The following is a 21,918-nucleotide window of genomic DNA, read 5'->3' on the forward strand; positions in this document are numbered from 1 at the left end:
CGGCTGCAGCGGGAGGGCGCGGTGCTTCGGGTCCACTGCACTCCGTCATCACAATTGAGATAAGCTCCGCCTTCGGGTCGTTTCGGGCCGCATTTCCCGCCGTTTCAATTTTTCGCCCTTTTGAACCCTTTTCGTGATTTTGATTGTCTGAAGCTACCGAGAATTTTTTAAAAAAATATCCAATAATTATTGCCCCTTGTCACCCCTCAACATATGTAACCGTAATTTCAGACGAATTAATATTCAAATTGTTTTTTAAAAATACAATGTCTTCTGTAACGAGGAAATAAGTAGTACTCATCAGCTAAAGAAAATTCCAGAAAAAGTTAAACCAGACTTCAAAATCGTGTCTGTATAAATAACTGCCTGCTAATCTTTGGCTTACTTTGTCATGAAGTAATACTTGGATTACAGAGGTCAACTGTTCAAACTCTACACAGCCAGATGGCAGCTCACGTTTTACTAGCTATCTTCAGTAGACTTCACACTCTACCTGGGAGACTTCCTCTGCCCCCCACATGAGGCTTCTGGGTTGCCTTCATTGGGGCTGCTTGCAGACTTGATACATTTGGTTGGATTTGCTTGTCTTGTCCATCGGACTTCCAACTGTTTCATTCTACTGAAAGTCCTGTGAAAAAACATGGGACCTGTGGACAGGGAGGCCTTAATGCAAGGCAGCTGTTGCCTTCTCGGTCCAAACTATGATTCAAAGCCCAGTCACAATGTGAGCCAGTTTGGTTTGGTGGTTAAGGTACCATTGGACAGCAGGAGTTCAATTTCTGCCTTAGGCATAAAAGTCGAGTGATTCTGGGCCAATCACCAGGAGATGGTGAGTTCTAGTCCTGCCTTAGGCATTGTTGAAAGGTGTCAAAATGCCTTTCTTTTGAGGATTCGATTTTCCCACTGGGAGAGCTCTGGCGCAAGGATACGGACAACTGCTTGAAAGCTGGTTCTTTTTATTTTTCAGGAAGGCGGAGAACAGCGAGAAGTCTGCGTTCCTGGGCTAGCTAGTTTCTTATGGTAAGTCCCTAGTTTTTTTATACCCTTTTCTCCCTTTGTAAGTTGATTTTGTGTGAGTGTTTGTAATTTGTGCCTAATGTTTCTAATCCTGTTTGAGTTTGTCTTTATTCCCGCCAAAGGGCAAACTCCGCGGGGTACAGAAGGCAAACTCCGCAGTGTGGCCAGATTGTATTGTTGGTTTTCTGTAATCTCTTTTAGCTTTAAAATAGTTTTTCATATTCTGTGGCAATCTCCTGTCTGTCCCTTTTGCAATTTATATTTTTTTGTGTCTTTTGTCTGTTTGTTTTGCTTACTTGGTATGTCCTGTGTTTGTAAGGGTTTTCTAAATTATCTTTTGTTTTCTTTTCCTATCTTTCTAGTTTTCTTAATTACTTAGGCTTTTGTCTATAGGGATTCTTTAATACTTTTTATTTGATTCCTTTTCCTATGTAAGTTTGTTTTCTGGCTGACCTGATGTTCCCCTTGGTCTTTTCCTGTTTTTTTGTGACACTACTGTCTTCGTGAAGTTCCCTTTCCACACCACAGCATGAAAGCCACTGGGTGATTATGGGCCCTCCCTCTTTCTCGGTCTAGGTCACCTTAGGTTGCGAGGATAAAAGGTGTGTTAAATATCTGTACCACCTTGAGTTATTTGTAAAAATAACAATGTAGAGGAGATAGAAACAAAGCATGCACCAGTGTCTCAGGAACAACCCCAAGCATCTCTGAACACAACAAAATCAGACACCTGGGGAGGCCAGTCAACCAGGTCCAATTTTCTTCCCATGCAGAGTAGCTCTGAACTGACCATGACAAGGGACTCTACATCCAGGTCATATCACGGCGCCCCAGATAAATCCCAGATCTAATATCCACTGTATGTTGGGGCCTTGTGAACTGGATCCGATTTATGGTGGCAAATGTCAGGTGTTATATATTTGAATGTTTGAATGTTCCGTTCTGATTGGTTCGGCCGACAGCGGGAAAATTGAATAGCCATCATTGGCCGCGAGCCGTGAGCAGCCGCTATAAAAGAGGCTGCCGCAGCTCCGTTGTCATTCAGTTACCGAGAAGAAAATTAAAAGCAACTAAAGATTAACTGGTCTCGAGTCTTCTTTCCCACAACTTAACACTGGCGACGAGGATGGGATACTGAGACAAGGAGACCAGTTGAACATGTGGCAATGAGAACTGAGCTAGACGAGATGGCCGGCAACAACTCGCCACCTACACCGTTCAACACAGAAACGGAAGACTGGGAATCGTACATCGACCGATTCCTCATGTTCCTAGAAGGGAACAAGCTCCACGGAATCTCCGACAATAGGAAGAGAGCCGTTTTCCTCACCCACTGTGGACCCACAGTCTTCAAAATGGCAAAGGCATTGGCCTCACCCCACGATGTAAAGAAAATTTTGTGGCCGGATTTAGACAAGTTACTACAAGCCCATTATACACCAACCGTCTCATACCTTATCAAGCGACACGAATTTTACAAGCACGACCAAAAGGAAGACGAGAGCATCGGCAATTTTGTCACAGCCCTAAGAGACACTGGAGGAGCGTGCGAATAGACCACGCAAGGTGGGAAACCCCAATTGTGACTCCTATCAAACCAGATGGGTCTGTATGCACCTGCGGAGACTACAAGGCCACCCTCAACCATGCACTACAACAAAGCGCATACCCAGTTCCGGTGGTACAACACCTGTTACGCTCTTTGGGGGGAGGTAGAATTTTCGCGAAATTAGACCGTGCGCAAGATTATCAACAGTTGCCAATTGACTCAGAAACCGCGGAAGCCCAAACAGTAGTGACTCATAGAGGGGCATTCAAATGCAAAAGACTACAATTCGGAGTTAGCGTGGCCCCAAGGGTATTTCAGAGTCTAATGGAGCGCTTACTGCAAGGAATTAAAGGGGTAGTGCCATATTTTGATGACGTGCTGATATCAGCCAAGGACGAAAAACAACTTGAAGACTGTTTGAGTGAGGTCTTAGAAAAAATTAAAGAGGCGGGACTTAAAGTTAAAAGAGAAAAATGCCAATTAGCCACTGATAAGGTTGAATTCCTGGGATACCTTATAGATAAGGAAGGGATCCACCCCACTGAAAACAAAATCAGAGCAATCAAGGGAGCTCCCAGACCTGAAAATTAAACAGATTTACAGGCCTTCTCTGGGCTTATTAATTTTTACAATGTATTTTTGCCGCAGAAGGCAACGATAGCAGAACCACTACACAGGTTGCTGGATAAGAAAGCTACCTGGACCTCGGGGCGATGAGAAGAAACCGCATTCCAGGGAATCAAAGACTTAATTACATCAGACTGTGTACTAATCCAATATAGAGAGACCCTGCCACTAATGTTAACCTACGATGCGTCACCCTTTGGCGTCAGGGCCATACTCAGCCACATATTACCTGATGGAAGAGAACCACCAATCGCATTCCATTCAAAAACTCTAGCAAAAGCGGAGCGGAACTACAGCCAATTGGATAGAGAAGCACTGGCCTCAATAACCAGAGTTAAAAAGTTCCACGAGTACATCTATGGCAGGAGATTTTCACTGGTCACCAATCGTAAACCTCTTTTAGGAATACTCGCAGGAAACAAACCCACACCCAACATATTATCACCGTGAATGACGAGGTGGTCCGAATTCCTTGCTGCATACAACTACAAATTAATCTACCGGCCGGGAAAGAACATAACACATGCTGATGCCCTGAGCCATTCTCCCCTACCTGAGTTAGAGGATGATCCTGCACCAACCACATCAACACTGCACATTGAGACGCTGGCAAACCTACCCATAACAGCAACAGACATTGCAAAGGAAACCACGAGAGACAGAATCCTGGCGCGGATTTTAAATTGGGTAGGTAAAGGGTGGCCAGAGACCGAAAGCGACGAGACCGTTAAACCATTTCGGCACAGACAAACTTAGCTGTCAATTTTTAAAGGATGTGTACTGTGGGGGGATAGAGTGATCATACCAGACAGATTGAGGGAACAAATAACTTAAACTATTACATGAAGGTCACCCAGGTATTGTCCGAATGAAATCCCTGGCTAGGAGTTATGTATGGTGGCCAGGGATGGATTTGGATATAGGAAATGGGTAGCAACGTGCAAACGCCAGGAATCTAGACCTGCACCCCCTTCTGCACCTGTACTTGACTGGGAAAGACCTAGGGGCCCATGGTCTAGAATACACATTGATTTTGCTGGACCAACAAAAGGGCATACATTCTTAATAGATGCTTACTCAAATTGGCTAGACAACTAAGAAAACTTTTTGCAATGCATGGATTGCCGATTTAGTTGTATCTGATAATGGACCGCAATTCACTGCACTAACATTTGAGAGGTTCCTAGCCGAACTAGGTATAAGACATGCTTTAACAGTACCGGGTCGGCCGGCTACAAATGGACGGGCGGAACACATGGTCCGTTTTACCAAAGAAACATTACACAGGCTAGAAGCTGGAGATATCCAGTAAAAAAAATATAAATTGCTAACAATACAGCACATCACGCCAAATGCCATGACTAATAAAAGCCCAGCAGAACCATTGATGGGCAGAAAACTAAGATCTAGTTTAGATAGACTACTCCCCACATATAGCACAGAAAAACCGACAGACTCCTCCAGTAAATGCCGTACATTTAAAACAGGGGACCTGGTCTATCCCAAAAACCTAACAGGGAAGCCATTATGGATACCAGCTAAAATAATCCAAGTAACAGGACCCCGGTCATACAGGGTAGAGACAGACGACGGAAAGAGCTGGAGGAGACATATAGACCAACTCAGATCAAGGGCCATATTAAGAAACACCAACAACCAAAGGAAAGAAGGGGAAGAGCCCACACAAACACAAGAACCAAATAAAACTTTAAACCAAAATAATAACCAAACCAGAGAGGGGGGAGACCCCTCAAACATAAATGAGAGGGGAGGGGGAGATCCTCCACAAACACGAAAAATAACAAAACAAACCCTAACAACAACACACAACTAACAGCACCATTAGCCCCGAGGGGAAATCAAAATCATGTACCTGGAGAAGAAGAAAACTTCAGAGGACTGGAGCAGGCATCGGAATACCATCATGAAGCCACTCCTGGCAGGAGCAGCCAAGCTGAGTCAACCAGCCCAGAAAGGCCAGGCAGGAGTGCCATGGCTGACTCCACCTTCCAGGAGGTTCCACAGAAGAGGACGGGAGGAACAGCCATCTTGTCCGTGCAGTCCGAAGACAACACCACGACTGAATTGCACAGGTCCAATAGGAACCATAAAAGCCCCACCTATTTACGTGACTACGTAACATAGGGGTGGCCTGATTGGTGGGACTGTACCACATAGGGAGGGGTGTTATATATTTGAATGTTTGAATGTTCTGTTCTGATTGGTTCGTCCGATGGCGGGAAAATTGAATAGCCATCATTGGCCACGAGCCACGAGCAGCGGCAATAAAAGAGGCTGCCGCGGCTCCATTGTCGTTCAGTTACCAAGAAGAAAATTAAAAGCAACTAAAGATTAACTGGTCTCGAGTCGTCTTTTCCACAACTTAACATCAGGTGCAAAGAACCAGAAATGATAACAGATAACAGATAATCAGAGTTGGAAGGGACCTTGTAGATTATCTAGTCCAACCCCTCGCCCAAGCGGGAGACCCTACACCATTTCTGACAAATGGCAGTCCAATCTCTTCTTGAAAGTCTCAAGTGATGGCGCTCCCACCACTTCCGAGGGCAACTTCTGTTCCATTGGTTGATTGTTCTCACTGTCAGAAAGTTTCTCCTTATTTCCAGATTAAATCTCCCCTTGTTCAGTTTCCATCCATTACTCCTTGTCTAGCCTTTGGGTGCCTTGGAGAATAGCTTGTCCACTTCCTCCCCTCTGTGGCAACCCGTCAAATATTGGAAGACTGCTATCATGTCTCCCCTGGTCCTTCTCTTCACTAGACTAGCCATGCCCAGTTCCTGTAACCGTTCTTCATATGTTTTAGCCTCCAGTCCCCTAATCATCCTGGTTGCTCTTCTCTGTACTTTTTCTAGAGTCTCAACATTTTTTTTATAATGTGGTAACCAAAACTGGATGCAATACTCTAGATGTGGTCTTACTAAGGCTTGATAGAGTGGTATTAATATCTCCCTTGATCTTGATTGTATCCCTCTGTTAATGCAATTTAGGATTGCATTAGCTTTTTTGGCTGCTGCTCTACACTAAGACCCCAAGATCCCTCTCACAGTTACTGCTATTGAGCCTGGTTTCACTCAGTCTGTATGTGTACTTTTGGTTTTTCTTGCCAAAGTGTAGGACTTTATTTTTCTCTACATTGAATTTCATTTTGTTAGCTACAGCCCAGTGTTCTAGTCTGTCAAAATCTATCTGGATCTTGAGCCTATCTTTTTGGGTGTTAGCTATTCCTGCCAGCTTAGTATCATTTGCAAATTTGGTAAATTCCCCGTCAATTCCCTCATCTAAGTCAATGAACATATTGAGTACTGGGCCTAAGACAACCTTGTGGCACTCCACTGCTTACTTTCCTCCATGTAGACTTAGACCCGTTAAGGACTACTCGTTGAGTACAGTTTGTCAGCCAGTTGCGAGTCCATCTGGTGGTGGTGCTATCTATTCCATTTTTTTCTAGCTTGCTAGAAAGCAGGTCTACTTTGTCGAATGCCTTGCTGAAATTTAAATATATTATGTCCACAGTATTTCGCTGGTCTACTAATTTAGTTGAAGAATGTCCAACTAAACATGTTGAAGAATGAAATAAGGTTAGTTTGGCATGATCTGTTTTTAATAAACCCATGCTGACTGCTAGTTATTACTTTACTTGTTTCTACATGTTGGCAGATCTGTTTTTTTATTATCTTTTCCAGTATCTTCCCAGGTATTGATGTTAGGCTAATTGGTCTATAGTTTTCTGTTCTTTTTTTTCCTTTTTTGAAGATGGGAACCACATCAGCTCTTTTCCAGTCCTCTGGTAATTCCCCAGTGCTCCAGGATTTTTGAAAGATATGATGCAGTGGTTCTGAGATGACCTCTGCCAGCTCCTTTAAAACTCTGGGATGTAATCCATCAGGCCCCAGTGATTTGTGTTCATCAAGATCAGACAAGTATTCTCTTACTATTTCTTTGCTTATTGAAACGAGGTGTTCAGAGTAGTATGATTATTGATACCTATTCAGGTAATCCTCGACTTAAAAGATTTCATTTGGGGACTATTCGAAGTTAGAAGGGCATTGAAAAAAAGTGACTTATGACAGTTTTTCACACTTATAACTGTTGCAGCATCCCCATGGGCATGTGATCATAATTTGGATGCTTGGCAACTGGTTAATATTTTTGATTGTTACAGTGTCCCAGGGTTATGTGAATGTCTTTTGTGACCTTCTTGACAAAGTCAGCGTGGAAGCCAAATTCACTTAAACAACAAATAAGTTGTTATTAATTTAACAACTGCAGCGATTAACTTAACAACTGTGGCAAGAAAAGTCACAGAATAGGGCAAAACTGTCTTGCTTAGAAATAGAAATGTTGGGCTCAATTGTGATCATAAGTCAAGGATACCTGTAGATAGGAATCTCTCCAAATTAAGGCACTTACTACAGAATTGCTATATTAACACTCCAAAGCTTTAGAGAATATAATTTTTCAGGGCCTTTTTCTCAACCCTCAACTCAGTTGCAGGAACTCTCAGGCTACTCTGACCCTGGTTCCAGAGAAGTTCTCCAGCACCATAAGGCTAACAATTCTAATATCTATGTCAACCAGGCAATGAGGACATGGAGCTAAAGGCTATCTAGTAACTGTGGTCCCATAATGAACATTCCATCTTCACCAATGGTCTTACATCCAATTATATATATATATATATATATAGCTCCATTTGAAAGCAACTGGAATTTCCTGGATGACTCCACCTTGGGGTTGAGGTCAAAATCTATGCGGGGATATTCCTGAGAACGCTTCAACCATGTTCAGACTTGCTATTGCATGCCTATATGAAGGAAAATTTATTACAGGCCAATCTAACATTCAGGGCCACTAAAATGCAACAACCAAACTTTGGGCATCAGTGCTGAATCAGTATAATAAGGCACTGAGTCCACTCCAAAACACCTGAAGGCAGGACAAGAAGCCATGGATGGAAACTAATCAAGGAGAGAACAAATGTAGAACTAAGGAGAAATTCCCTGACAGTTTGAACAATTAATCAGTGGAATGACCTGCCTCCAGAAGTTGTGGGTGCTCCAACCCTGGAGTTTTCAAGGAAAGATTGGACAATGATTTGTCTGAAATGGAATAGGGTCTCCTGCTTGAGCAGGGGATTGGATAGAAGACCTCTAAGGGCCCTTCCAACTCTTATTCTGTTTTACTTATGCCTATAATTACCCTGAGGTTATGGCTTGCCCCTTTCCCTATGCATAGACCAGCTCCCACCAATCTTTGCCATCTCTCCCAGATGAGGACACCACCATCTAACCAGTTAGTTGATTTGACTCTCTGGATTACTTCAGACTAGTTCAGCAATCCGTTGCCAAGTACATCTATACATAACTAATGCATTATACTCTTGTTTCACACCCATTCTTACTAGGATGATTGGAAGTATTAAGAGATAATAGTCTGCTGTATAGAAAGAATACAACAATCCCACCAACTCTATTAGTCTGGAATATTATCGCTAACTTAATTGGAAACATTTGAATTAAATATTCAGAACACCAATTGCTTTGTTCTCAATGGGCATAAATAGTGTTAAAGTAGATGCATTTCTAACTTATAAATATTGTGAAAGGGTCCATTTATTCACTGCTTTTTAAACCACTTAAAAGACCAAGAAATTATCTGAGCAGCAAAGGCTTTCATGTGTAATTACTATAAAGGAATAGTTGCTCATATCCTGTTAGACATTTTATGGTACAGCTTCCACATTGTTTTATAGTGTATATATTGTTCTATAATATAGCTAGATAGCTAGATGATAGAGAGAGAGAGAGAGAGAGAGAGAGAGAGAGAGAGAGAGAGAGAAACAGGAAAGTTTCCAAATTTTAAACAAAAGGGGAAGTAAATGTTGTTAATTAGGGTATAAATCAGAATTAAGGATAGTCTAAAAAATCTTTGCTATTTGTTTTCATAATTCCAATTTATAGCAAATAATTATGAATGGTGCAACTTGCAGGGAGAAAAAAATCAAAGATTCCTGATGAAGTCTGAGCTCATAGCTGCAATCTTCATGATAGCTGAATGAATGAACATTCTCAGCATCTAAATTGTCTAAGATCCATAAAAGCTTATGCAATTATAACTGTCTTTAAAATGCTTCCAACACAATCATTTTGTCTGATTTTTGTTCAATAAGCTAACCTGGCTTCCCTCTGAGCTGATTGAATGATTATATGCCATCAAATCAGTGTCAATCTTATTGATTACATTTGATAGATAGACCTTCCAGACATTACACATAGTCCTCAATTTATAACAATTAATTTAGTGACCAAAGTTACAACAGCACTGAAAAAAAATGACTTATGGCTTAAAACCATTGCAGCATCTCCATAGCCATGTCATCAAAATTCAGACACTTGGCGACTGACTCTTACTTATGACTGTTGCAATGTCCCAGATCGTGTAATCACCTTTTGCGACTTTCTGGCAAGCAAAGTCAATAGGGGAAGCCAAATTCACTTAACAACTATGTGATTAACTGAACAACTGAAGTGATTCAATTAACAACTGGCAAGAAAGGTCATAAAATGGGGCCTTTCAATTCTTCTAACAGTATTGCTGTAATTAAGTACAATATGTCACTCTGCTGCTGGTTTCTGTTGTTTTGTTGTTTGTTGTTTCCATCTATCTTTCCCAGAATTATGGACTTTTCACAGGAACTGGATATTTGGAATAATGTATCCACAACTTGGTTATTTGAGCCTGGTCATTGTATCTCAAGTTAGACTTCTTGTTGGTTGCTGGATTGATTTGTTGATGGTTTTGATAGTACCCATGGTATTATTTTCAAATGCCAAGTTCAAAAGCATCAACATGCTTTCTGTCCTACTTTTTCAAAATCTTAGTTTGAATGTCAAAGGGAAAACCATGTCAAAAAAATGTCATTCATTTCTTTGAAGAAAAGCCAGGACACCTGCAATGAGTTGAAAGAAAAGCAATAAAAACAGGATTGAGATCAACAACAGTGATGGCAAATTTCCCAACAGTGGGAAGGTCCAAACTTACCAGGCTCAACTTATCATGCAAGTGGTTCCTTTTGTATACAGATAATCCTAGACTTAAAATTATTTGTTTAATGACTGTTCAAACTTACAAAGGCACTCTAAAAAGTGACCTATGTTCATAAGTGACTCACTTATGACCATTGTGGCATATCCTCATGGTTATGTAATCAAAATTCAGATGCTTGGCAGCTGGTTCATATTTATGAGGGATGCAGAGATCATATGATCCCCTTTTGTGATCTACTGACAAGCAGTCAATGGGGAAGCCAGATTCATTTAACAACCACGTTCCTAACTTAGCAACTACCTTGATTTACTTAACCGTGTCAAAAAAGATTATAAAATTGGACAAAAGTCACTTAACTGTCTTCATTAACAACATAAATTTTGGGCTCAATTCTGGTCATAAGTCAAGGACTACCTATACCTATACTGTTCTTTCAATACTGCCTAATCAGTATTATTTCAGTATTATACTGATTCTAATCAGAATCAGAGGAAAGAGTAACCATTTAAAAGCTCACCATACTATACTATAGATAAGCATTCAGACCGATTGCCTGTCTATACTGGAAAGGAAATTTCAGTGAGAATTTCATACAAAACTGTATTTAATTACTATCAAAGGAGTCACCATGAAAATAAAGTATATGAAATAGACTTGCTGGCTCACTTAGTGCTGCAATTTAAGAGACTGCAAGAAGTAATATTGTCTAATTGCCCCTTTCCCTCTATTTTGATGAGCAAAACCTTTTTGTGTTATTAGCTTCACAGTGCTTCTACAGTGGTGAAATAACTCATTTCTACTTAAAAGTTGATAATCGCCATCTCCATTTATTTCCCCACATTAATTTATTTCCTGGGATATCTCTTGAAATCTCATTTGTTTCTTTCAGCATGAAACATGCATTTTTTTCTTCACATCCCCATTCTACCAGAAGCCCGGAGAACCAACCCTCTCCAGAGCAAGAAACAGCAAGAAAGGAATATCACTGTTATTTGAACAGAGTATTTGCTGCTTTGAAAAGAATTAATCAGATGACAAAAGAATCTTCAATAAGATTAAGTGAGTCCGGATATTATTAAGGAGAAATATGTACTTATCATGAATTGTGAAATTATATGAAACAATGAGCGAAGTAATTTCTTATTTTTAGTCATTCTTTTAAGCAAGAAAAGTATATAAAATATGGAGAGTTGATAGTTAACATTTTAAGAATCTTTTTAAAGATTATATAGGGTATTTGATGTAGAGTCTAATTAATATAAAGTTAATGTGTATTTTCAAATATCTTGCATGCGGTTTTATAGTTGATGAAATTCTGCTGGTTGTTTATAGTCCCAGTTACTGATCTATTAGAATTTAGATCATTATGTAATCTATAGGGCCCTAAAAACAAGGTATTGTTTGACAAGGATAGTTGTATGTTAATATTGTAATGTATCTGTTTACTATGGCTTTGTTTTATAGTTTGCATAACATTCTGGTTTATTTACAGTTCTTGGAAAAATCCAGTTTTCCTTCTTCCCCTTGCTTCAGTATCATATTCTTTCAAGTATGTTTCAAAGATCTGCTTCCTCTGAGTTGGGTCTTGGGTGTTCCTTGAAGCTGCAGACGGAAGGAGAATATTTTTTTCCACCATTATCTTGCTGTTGTGTGAGAGAGAGATCACAGATCTCACCTTCTAAGTTTTGTGTTTGTTTGACTTCTGAAGAATTAAAGCTAGCTTATATAAAGGTCACTGTATCTGTCCCATCTTTTTCAATTTTTTGAAAAGTAAAATTTTAATTTTAAAATTAAAATTTACCTTTATCCTTATTTTTGTAAAGAACCCAAGGCAGCATCATTAACTTTGTTATAAAAATGCATTTTTCAAGACTTTATTTCTGTCTTTTGTTGTAGTTGAAATGAATATTCACTCAATAGACATTTATAAGAAGATCTGTAGCAATAAAAATTATATGAAATGGTTATCACAAATGTTATGAAGATTTAAACTTAAAACAAAAATTGGTATCCTATCGATATTATTTTAAGATAAATTTTCTGTTTTAAAAACAAGTTAAAATTTGAAACCAGTGCTTTTAACATGAGTTTCTGAGAAAAATGAAACTTTCCCAACCTTATTTGCCCCTCTCCTTTCTGCTTCTTGTTCAGTATATTTATATCTTTGATTTTAATGCATATATTTTCTCCTCCATTTTGTTACATGAACCAAAGCTTTAAAGCAATAGGCTTTACAGAAATAAAATGTCTGTGTCATTCTCTATCTATCTATCTATCATCTTCCATCCATCCATCCATCTCTTATGTATCATCTATCTTACTATCTTATCTATCATCTGTCTGTCTGTCTGTCTATCATCTGTCATATCTATTTAAAAATAGAAGATTTCTTTTTTTATAAAAAGTTTTTTATTTTTATATTTCATATCTCTTTTAGTGAACAGTGTGATTCCAGGTTTTTACATTTCCATACAAATATGACTTTAGTTACATATTCATTTTTCACAGTCAGTTTCATATCATATCATTACATTTATAGTTTCTATAAATTTTCTCAAACGTTCTTATATTCTTCACATTATATATATTTTCTATTCATCTTAGCTTCATTCATTTTTCTTTATTCTCATGTCTTTATAAAATATTTTAAAATCTTATTTCTTGTTCTATACTCATTGTACTTATACTTTTATCTGTCACATTTGCAAATTCATCACATACTCTTACTTCATTATTCAAAAAATTCCATCGTAGTTCTAATAATTCAAAGATCTCCCCCTTTAACTACTAATTTGAGTGTGCCACTCCTTTGTCTTATACATCATTCAATTAACTCCCCTTTGATTCATAGTATTGATATAATATAATCACATTTTAGTTTTTTTTTTTTTTGAGTTAGTAACAATCTCCTAGCTACTGCATACCAGATCTATATTTTAAGGCAGATTTTGCATGATATTTTCCCCTTGATTACATTCTAATTCATTTATTATTTCAAGTACATTAATCTACTCAATATATCATGAAAACTGTTATTAATCTTTTTATAACAATCCTCATAGTACATTTTAGGTATATTCTTAATTTTATTAACCATATTTAACATACTTATAACTTCCCATTTTCACATTTATTCCAATTATGTCTATGTATAATTTGATAATAACAATAGTCCCATAGCAAAAATACCCCACATAAGTTTAGCTACATTCTAAATCATTTATCACTTCAAATACATTTAGATTAGTACGCATTACCTTGCAGAATCCCCCTTTTTTAATCTATATCTACCCACTATCTCTATGTCTCCTAACTGAACAATTTATTTTAATTTTTGTTCAATTTCCATATCTCTTTATTTTCTGCTCCTTTCTCTTATTACCTCTTTTTCCCCTCATTTTTCCCCTCCATATCTTACTCCAATTTTTATCCCCCTCGCTCTTTAAAGTTTTCTTCTGTAATTCCCTTTTCTGCTGTTTCCTTTTTTTTGTTTGGCTTTCCAAACATTTCCCTTTTTAATTATCTCCTCAGACCTCCAAGTTTTAATTTCCATTATTTTTCCCTTTCGCTTTAGTGTTTGTTGTTCCATTTGTTTGTTAAAGCTGGCCAGCTTTGATTGGCTCCTCCCCTTCTGCACTCCTTGTTCTTTGTTCTCCACAATCGCCATTTCTATTAGTTGTAAGGCAATACAACACGGTTCATTTCTTTCCTGTACTATTTCCTTTATACTGTATATCTTAGTTCCATTATTATTTCCAAAAAGAGTTCTGCCATTTTTGTACACTTCTTTTAGGTTTTCTTTATTCCTTTATTCCTTTCTTTAATATTTAAATCCAAATCAATTGTCCAGTAGTTTAATTCAACCAGCGTCTTTGATGTTTATTTCTAACAATCAGCTTCTCTTAATTCCTCTTTAAATTTTTTCCAATGTTGTCAAATAGTCCAATATCCATAAGTTTAGGTTTATGTCATAATCACCAAACAATCCCAAGGTAATTTCTTCTCTCTTTCTTTTATCTTAATATTCTGTGTTTTCATTTTGCAGGGTTTCTATTTTATTGTAACAAAGTTTCTCTTGCTTTGTATCAAATTCCACTTTTGAAAGAACCAAGCATTTTTTAAAGAGTCACTGAAATCTTTCCTTTTTTTCCACTTTCTTTTTTCTCTGTTTAGGGCTTTTACATTTTAAAAGTGCAATAAATCCAATTATCAATTTCTGGTTGTTGTTTTTTGACACATTCAAGTTCAGCCTTTAATTATGCCTATTTAGTGCGAAAATCATGTATTTATCCAATTTAAACAGATATTTTCTACTGGCTTCCTCTTTGAATTTAATTCCTTTCTAAGTTCAAAGCCACTTTCAGCTGTCAATTTTTCCTTTCACTTTCTCTGGTCACCTCTTTTACTGTCTTAAAAATTTCTTAGTATCTTAATTCTGGGGTATCTTTATATCCAGATGTTGCGCCTGATTAGCCCGGTCTTCACACTGTCCACTTCTTTACCGCTTCAGCATGATCTTTGTCCCGATTAGCTCTTCTTCTTCAGGGTGGCCATATTTGGCCACTGCTGCAGCCCATCTTCAGAAAGAGTATGCCTAACCAGGAAGGGGAGATGTGGCTCCCCTCAACCCAACTGGCGGTCTCCCCCTTCTTCAGCACCCCTACAGGGTGGTTCTGGCCTCGTTTGGAGCCCTCCAACAGAGAGAGCACGGATTGAATCCGTACACAATCACGGTCTTTGGTCTGTCCACGAAGGAAGAGCCACCAGAAGTCTAAAAATAGAAGATTTCTATCCTGTTGACAGGAAAACTTCATGGAAATATTCCTGAAGGTTCTCAGGGTAAAACTTGCCTCAGACATTTGAAAACTGTCCATCTGCCTTACAGAGGGACATTGTAAAAATAAAATGTTAAAAACAAAAAATTGAATATAAAAATTGGGCAATAGTGGTTAAAAATGTGACATTAAAATTAGTTAATAGGTGGGGTTGGGAAGCTTTCACGGCACTACCCAGCTCCATGGCTATATATTTTTCCGTAGGGCCCAATCAATGACAGAGAATTTGAGAAATATTGTTTGTAAATGTAGATTATTAGATTTTTATTCCATATAGAGGTGATGAACATATCTAACACTCCTTCCTATTTTCCCAACAATAACAATCCTGTAAGGAGGGTTGGGCTGAGAGTGAGAGAGATTGGCCGAAAGTCATCAGCTTTCATTCCTAAAGCTTGACTAGAATTCAGTCTTCTGGTGATGGCTTTGGCCTAATGTCACCCAGCTGGCTTTCATACCTAATGTGGGATTAGAACTCACAATCTCCTGGTTTCTAGGCTAGCATTTCTACACCAAACTGGTTGCCTGTGATATATGTGAATAGGGCAACAAACACCTGTCTAAGTGCAAAGTTAGTATTTAGTTCGGCTCTCATAATTAAGGGGCTGACCATATTTGATTCTTATGGTCCTTTTATACCAGTATTTGACAACTCATGAATGAGCAGAATTTCTGGTTTCCTCTTAATGATGGCTTCAGCTAAAAACTGTCCAGCTTAATCATGTATATATATATATATATATATATTTTTGGGGGAGAACAGAGCAGTCTATCTTATTTTCTCTTAAGTTAGATTTAAGTTTACTAATTTAAGTTAACCAGGTTAACCAAGCATGTAGTGGAAAGATAGACTGTAAATTGTCAAAGTAAATAGCTTTCATGGCTTTATATGATGAAATTAAATAACCAAATACTATTTGCTATATGTGAAATTTTGCTGATGGTCTGATATACAAATCCATCTGTATTGATGTGACTCTATCAGCTGTATTTCTCTTGCAATCAGGACATTTATTTGTCTCCTTTTACAGTCCCAGTGCGGAAAGATGCCAAATTTTTCTTTTTCAACGGCCCATAATTTCCTCCGTTTCACTCCTGAATCTTTGGATTCGGTTAGAAAGAGAATTGCTGAGAAGGAAGCCAGTCGCTCCAAAACCTCAGAAAAGGCCAATAATGAAACGCAAGAAGAAAATATTCAACCACAGCTTGATCTGAAAGTTTTTAAAAAGCTGCCTGTTCTTTATGGGAAGCCCCCTCCTTGGCTCATCGGAGAACCGTTGGAAGACGTTGATCCCTATTACAGGGATCATGAGGTCATATATTTGGGTTTTTTAAAAATATATATCTTATTTTTGGTATAAAATGCTTTTATTAAAGTAAGCTACAGTAGAATGTTGAGGAACTCAAAAATATTTTTTTTAAAGAGCTGAAACATAAAATGGGTCAGTGTTCATGAATGGAAGAATCATAAATAGTTGAATTGTGAAGTATGTGTCTGAGTTTCAAGTAGAAAGTATGTACTTTATTGACTCTGGAATTAATTTATTGCTGTCAGAGAGATACACTTGATCTAATCTGTAGATTGTAACCTGTGATATTATCTGGATTTCATAGATAATAAGGAAACCAGGATGCGTGAAGTAAGAACCATTCTGTTTTATTTTACTTCAGTGAAAAAAATTGAGGGGATTTTTTAAAATTAATCCAGGACCTATGGCAACTCAGAGCCTAAGACATTGTTAGATCATGTCCTTTGGAGCCTCTTATGGGTCAGTTGAGGATAAGAATGTGAGCACAAATTAATACAGTCTTCTCTGAATTTCAAAATTGTCAGACAGAAGTGGGAAAGATTGTGGATTTCCCTCAAACTGAGATACTAGAAGGTAAACATTCTGGGTTGTGAAAATACACTTCTTATAAAAAAAGTTGAAGAAGCACTGGAGGGGAAATGGTGATTTAGACTTTAAATGAACCAGGACAGGCAATTAAATGATAAAGGCCTAAACCTGGAAACCTACAAAGATTAATTGGGATCTACTAAAGCTTATTACTGCTCAAAAGTGTATTATTGCTTATACAGCCTTACCTCCGCTTCTCCACCATATTCCCAGTAATTTTTGTTTCCAAGCTATGCTAAAATATAGTCTGTCTCCAGCCTTCTTTCAATTGTATCATAATATCACATCATAATGATGCTTCCAACGACACATATCGTGCCCTTTCCCATTTCAAGAAACAAAATTACACGTTTTAAAATCAAGAACTGGATTTCCTGACTGAGGTTGGTCTGCAGAAAAACAGCCACTTGGAAAGTGCATAGATATTGTAGTCAGAAAAGTGGTATACAAGTAGTCCTTGACTTACAATTATAACTGAGTCCAAAATTTCCATCGCTAAGCAAGACAGTTAAGTGAGTTTTGCCCCCATTTTATGACCTTTCTTGCCACAATCGTTAAATGAATCACTGTACTTGTTAAGTGAGTAATACGGTCATTGAGTATTAGAGCCTTGGTGGTGCAGTGGTTAGAGTGCAGCACTGCAGGTCACTTCTGCCGACTGCTGGCTGCCTGCAATTTGGCAGATCGAATCCCATCAGGCTCCAGGTTGTCTCAGCCTTCCATCCTTCCAAGGAGGTAAAATGAGGACCCAGATTGTTGGGGGCAAGAGGCTGTCTCTGTAAATTGCTTAGAGAGGGCTAGAAAGCACTGTGAAGTGGCATATAAGTCTAAGTGCTATTGCAATTGAGTGAATCTGGCTTCCTCACTGAGTTTGCTTGTCAGAAGGTTGCAAAGGGACACTGCAATCATCATAAATTCATGCAAATGTCTGGATTTTGATTACATGACCATGGGGTTGCTGTGATGATCTTATGTGTGAAAAATGGTCATAGGTTCCTTTGCTCAGTGCCATTTTAACTGAAATGGCCACTAAACTAATGGTTGTAAGTCAAGGACTACCTGTAAAAGAAAAGAGTTAAAAATTGATCTCAATTGTAAAGTCCACAACTGGTTCCTGTTATGAGGAGCCACGAAACATCAAAATTGGCTAGTTTTCCCACCTAACGTAAGCATCAGCGAAAAATCTGTCTCAGGGTTTTCTGGTGGTTTTTTTAATGTGTCTCATTATTGCAGTAATAGGATAGGACTTTCTGATTTTTTGTATAAGAGACACAATTCTGTAGTTGCAAAGATTGGTATGTAGTATTTCTCCATGTCAGAATGTACAAAACCGCATTGAATTTATATTGGTGGAAGCATTTCAGTCTTCCTAATCTGATGTCCTTGAGATCTATTTAGATTTGGCAATTCTGGGAGTTCTAGTCCAACACAAAGACTAAGTCAGGGCTGTCAAATTACTGGCGCGCAGTTGGATGTGTCATGTGCTGGCCACACCCATATCTGATTTTGCGAAAGGGAAAAAAGTCCTGATACATCCAGAGATGGTATTCAGCCGGTTCTGACCAGTTCTGGAGAACCAGTAGCAGAAATTTTGAGTAGTTTGGAGAACCAGCCAATACCACCTCTGACTGGCCCCGCCAACCCCATCTGTTCTCTGCCTCCTGAGTCCCAGCTGATCGGCTGGGTCTTCTTTGGTTGCCCTTCACAGGAGAACAGAGATGGAAAGCAGGTTAGTGGGGTGGGGAGAGAATAGGGATTTTGCAGTAACCTTTCCTTGCCACGCCCACCAAGCCACACCCATCAAGCCATGCCATGCCCACCAAGTCATGCCCACAGAACCGCTAGTACAAATTTTTGAATCCCACCACTGGATATGTCATGTGATGCCGCCATGACAATGTGAGTTTGACACCCCTGCTCTAAGCTGAGAGTTTGGTAGTTACATCATTTAAATAAATAATATTTAAAATTCTCTTCTAAACAGCCTGACTTACAAAGAATTTACCTATCTTTTACAGACGTTTATGGTGCTGTCATCCCGAAGTAGAATCTTTCGATTTACGGCCTCCAAATCTTTATTTTTATTTAGTCCATTCCACCCACTAAGAAGACTAGCTATAAAAATTTTAATACATATATATCCTTTTAATGCGAAAATGGTGGTTCATTCCATGGTTGTTAGTAAATATGAAGGTTAGCTCTTTTTACTTGCACACCAATTTTGGCTGGATTCATATAGCCTCAAAACCTGAGATAGTTTATAATTCAGTGTATCATGGAAATTTAGTCACTGTCCCATCTTTTTAGGTGAATAGGACATTCATGATATGCCAAAATATTGTTTATTGGTTTGAATCTAGCATGATATATGAAGGCAATTGTACTTTTAGGTGCTACAGTGGCTTTCTTCCTTTTTTAATATACTGTTTTCTTAGACTAGAGAGAATGGGTCTCATACAGGAAGTTTTTTATTTCCTTGCCTTCCTACCAAATATTGTACAGGTAGTTCTCAACTTACAACTACAACTGAGCCCAAAATTGTTGTGAGATAGTTGTTAAGTGAGTTTTGTCTCATATTACAACCTTTCTTGCCATAGTCATTAAGTGCCCTCTCCCCTCTTTGGAAGAGCTTTATAGCTCCCACTGCCTTAAGGAAGTTCAAAACATCTTCAAAGATCCATTTCATCCTGGGAACCCTTTTTTGAACTATTACCATCTGGCAGATGGTACAGAATAATAAAAACTAAGACAAATAGGCTCGAAAACAGCTTCTATCCCAGGGCAATAACTATATTGAATTCTACTGTATAGTGCAATATTAATGCAGAATCAAGGGTTTTCAATTCAATTGAATAGAATATGATGTGTGCTTGTGTTTTATTTTTAAAGTTATAATGTTCACTGAAGATGGCGTTTAATTTTGTTGTTCGAGGTGCAATGACAATTAAAATAAACTAAACTAAATTAATCAATAATTGAACATACAAATGCATTTTTCCTTCTTCAAAAGAAGATAATTTCCTTAATGTTGTTCACTATGTTTATTGCATTTATAACGTGTGTTGTTCTCGTCAACTGCGCTTTTATGGCTTTAAACACTCCTCCAACTGATGGCAACACTACTGAGTAAGTATATTCTAACGGTTCATATTTTCCCCATAAGCAGTAATTAATGAATCTAATGGACTTGATACAGCAGCACAGCATAAGCAGCAGTGATAAATCGAAAACAGTTCAGAGAACCAGTCCAAATTCTGACAGCTGAGAATACAAGATAGCATAGCAGGTACTAGCCTTAATATGGTTCCAGCAAGCTGACTGAACTTTTGCCAGAATCTTTTCTAATCAGAGCTTCTGCAGCCCCTATTATGTTCTGTCCAATTCTCTATTAAATATCTTCAATAAGTTATTTTAATTTTTTACTTGGTGGAAAAAAAAAACACCCTCTGATTTTGACCTGGCTCAAAATGCAGCTTCCTCCTGGCTCAAATAACCTGGGCTGAGCCGAAACTTTATTTAATGATGGTTCCTGGTCTCTTCTTTCCTCACTAGAGAGTATTCAGAATGATTTGTAATTCCATGCTTGCTGATTCTAAAGTGTGTCATAAAAGTCAAGTTGCTATCGGACTTGGAAAAACAAAGCCCCATACTCCACATACATGCACTGTGCATGTACACATGTTAAAAAGAACTTGAGATTCAGTTCTTTTAAGGAATTTTTGCCCTCTTTGAGCATTAGGCCAAATATTTTGCAACATCTAATAATTTAAGCCATAAACCATGGCAAATTTCTTAGCCTGATGTGCTTTTGCCCAAATAGGTTCCTGGGATACAAAGTTGAGTCATCAAGTATGTTTGAGTCATCAAGTATGTGATTAGTATACTCAGTAATTATATATGTAACATGTAACAGCTCATAGCATCCCCTAATATTCTTAGCACGATCTCGTTAATAACCAATTGCATATTCAGTGGTGTGTTTTCCACAGTGAGCTTTCAGGTTATTAAAGTTCATACTTTTGTACAGACCTCTGGCTGGTCTGAACCAGCACTTGAGAGAAACCACATTTTTTGCTTTGTAACTTCAGAGAACAAGAAACATTAATCAAAGATGCTCCTTGTTACTGAAAATTGTTACTCAAACCTCTTCTGCTCCCATCAGTAATATCGAGATATTCAGAGCTGTAACCTGAATATCCTCTCTTTTCTGTTCCTAATGGCTTTTCTTTCTTTGCTGCTTTCCTTTTCAGAATTATTTTCACCAGCATTTACACAGCGGAGTTTGTAGTCAAAGTGATAGCACGAGGATTTGTTTGTAATGAATTCACTTACCTGCGAGATCCTTGGAATGTCTTGGATTTCTTTGTTTTAATAATGACGTAAGTTTGGGTGTTTCTTTGCTGGTTGAAACCCATGTAGAGATAGAGAGATAAGCTCAAACTTATTTGGAGTGGGAATTTCTGATCTAAGGGACACTTAAGCATGTAGCAATCAGCCAACCTTTTTAGAAATAAGAAGCTTATTTAGTTTATTTATTCAATTTATATGGTTGTACATAGACAAGAGACACATGTTAATGGTATGAAACAAGAAATTAGTCATAATAAGATGAAACAATCTATTTTGTTTCTGACTTCTTCAACACCCCTGTAAACAATTTCCCTACAATTCTTTACCATTGAATTAGAAGGAAATACAGATAGTCCTCACCATATGGCTACAATTGAGCTCAAAATTTCTCTTGCTAAGTGAGACAGTTATTAAGTGAGTTTTGCCGCATTTTACAACCTTCCTCACCACAGTTGTTAAGTGAATCATTGCAATTGTTGAGTTAGTAACAAGATTGTTAAGTGAATCTGGATTGATTTTGCCTGTCAGAGGGTTGGAAAAGATGGATTACATAATCCCAGGACTCTGCAACCAT

The 21,918-nt window shown here is 38.2% G+C and overlaps 1 long non-coding RNA gene across 1 annotated transcript; it reads left to right on the forward strand.

Annotated features, from left to right (window-relative positions):
- The first annotated feature begins 68 nt into the window (after nucleotides 1–68).
- On the forward strand, nucleotides 69–16,409 carry LOC148123897 (uncharacterized). The gene is made up of 4 exons (XR_015740337.1): nucleotides 69–829; nucleotides 968–1,020; nucleotides 11,151–11,320; nucleotides 16,128–16,409. It is a non-coding gene; the product is annotated as an uncharacterized LOC148123897 (long non-coding RNA).
- Nucleotides 16,410–21,918: the final 5,509 nt, after the last annotated feature.

This window comes from Pseudonaja textilis, chromosome Z (genome assembly GCF_049901715.1).
Source record: "Pseudonaja textilis isolate UNSWEBS1 chromosome Z, rPseTex1.2, whole genome shotgun sequence".
NCBI classification, from domain to species: domain Eukaryota; kingdom Metazoa; phylum Chordata; class Lepidosauria; order Squamata; family Elapidae; genus Pseudonaja; species Pseudonaja textilis.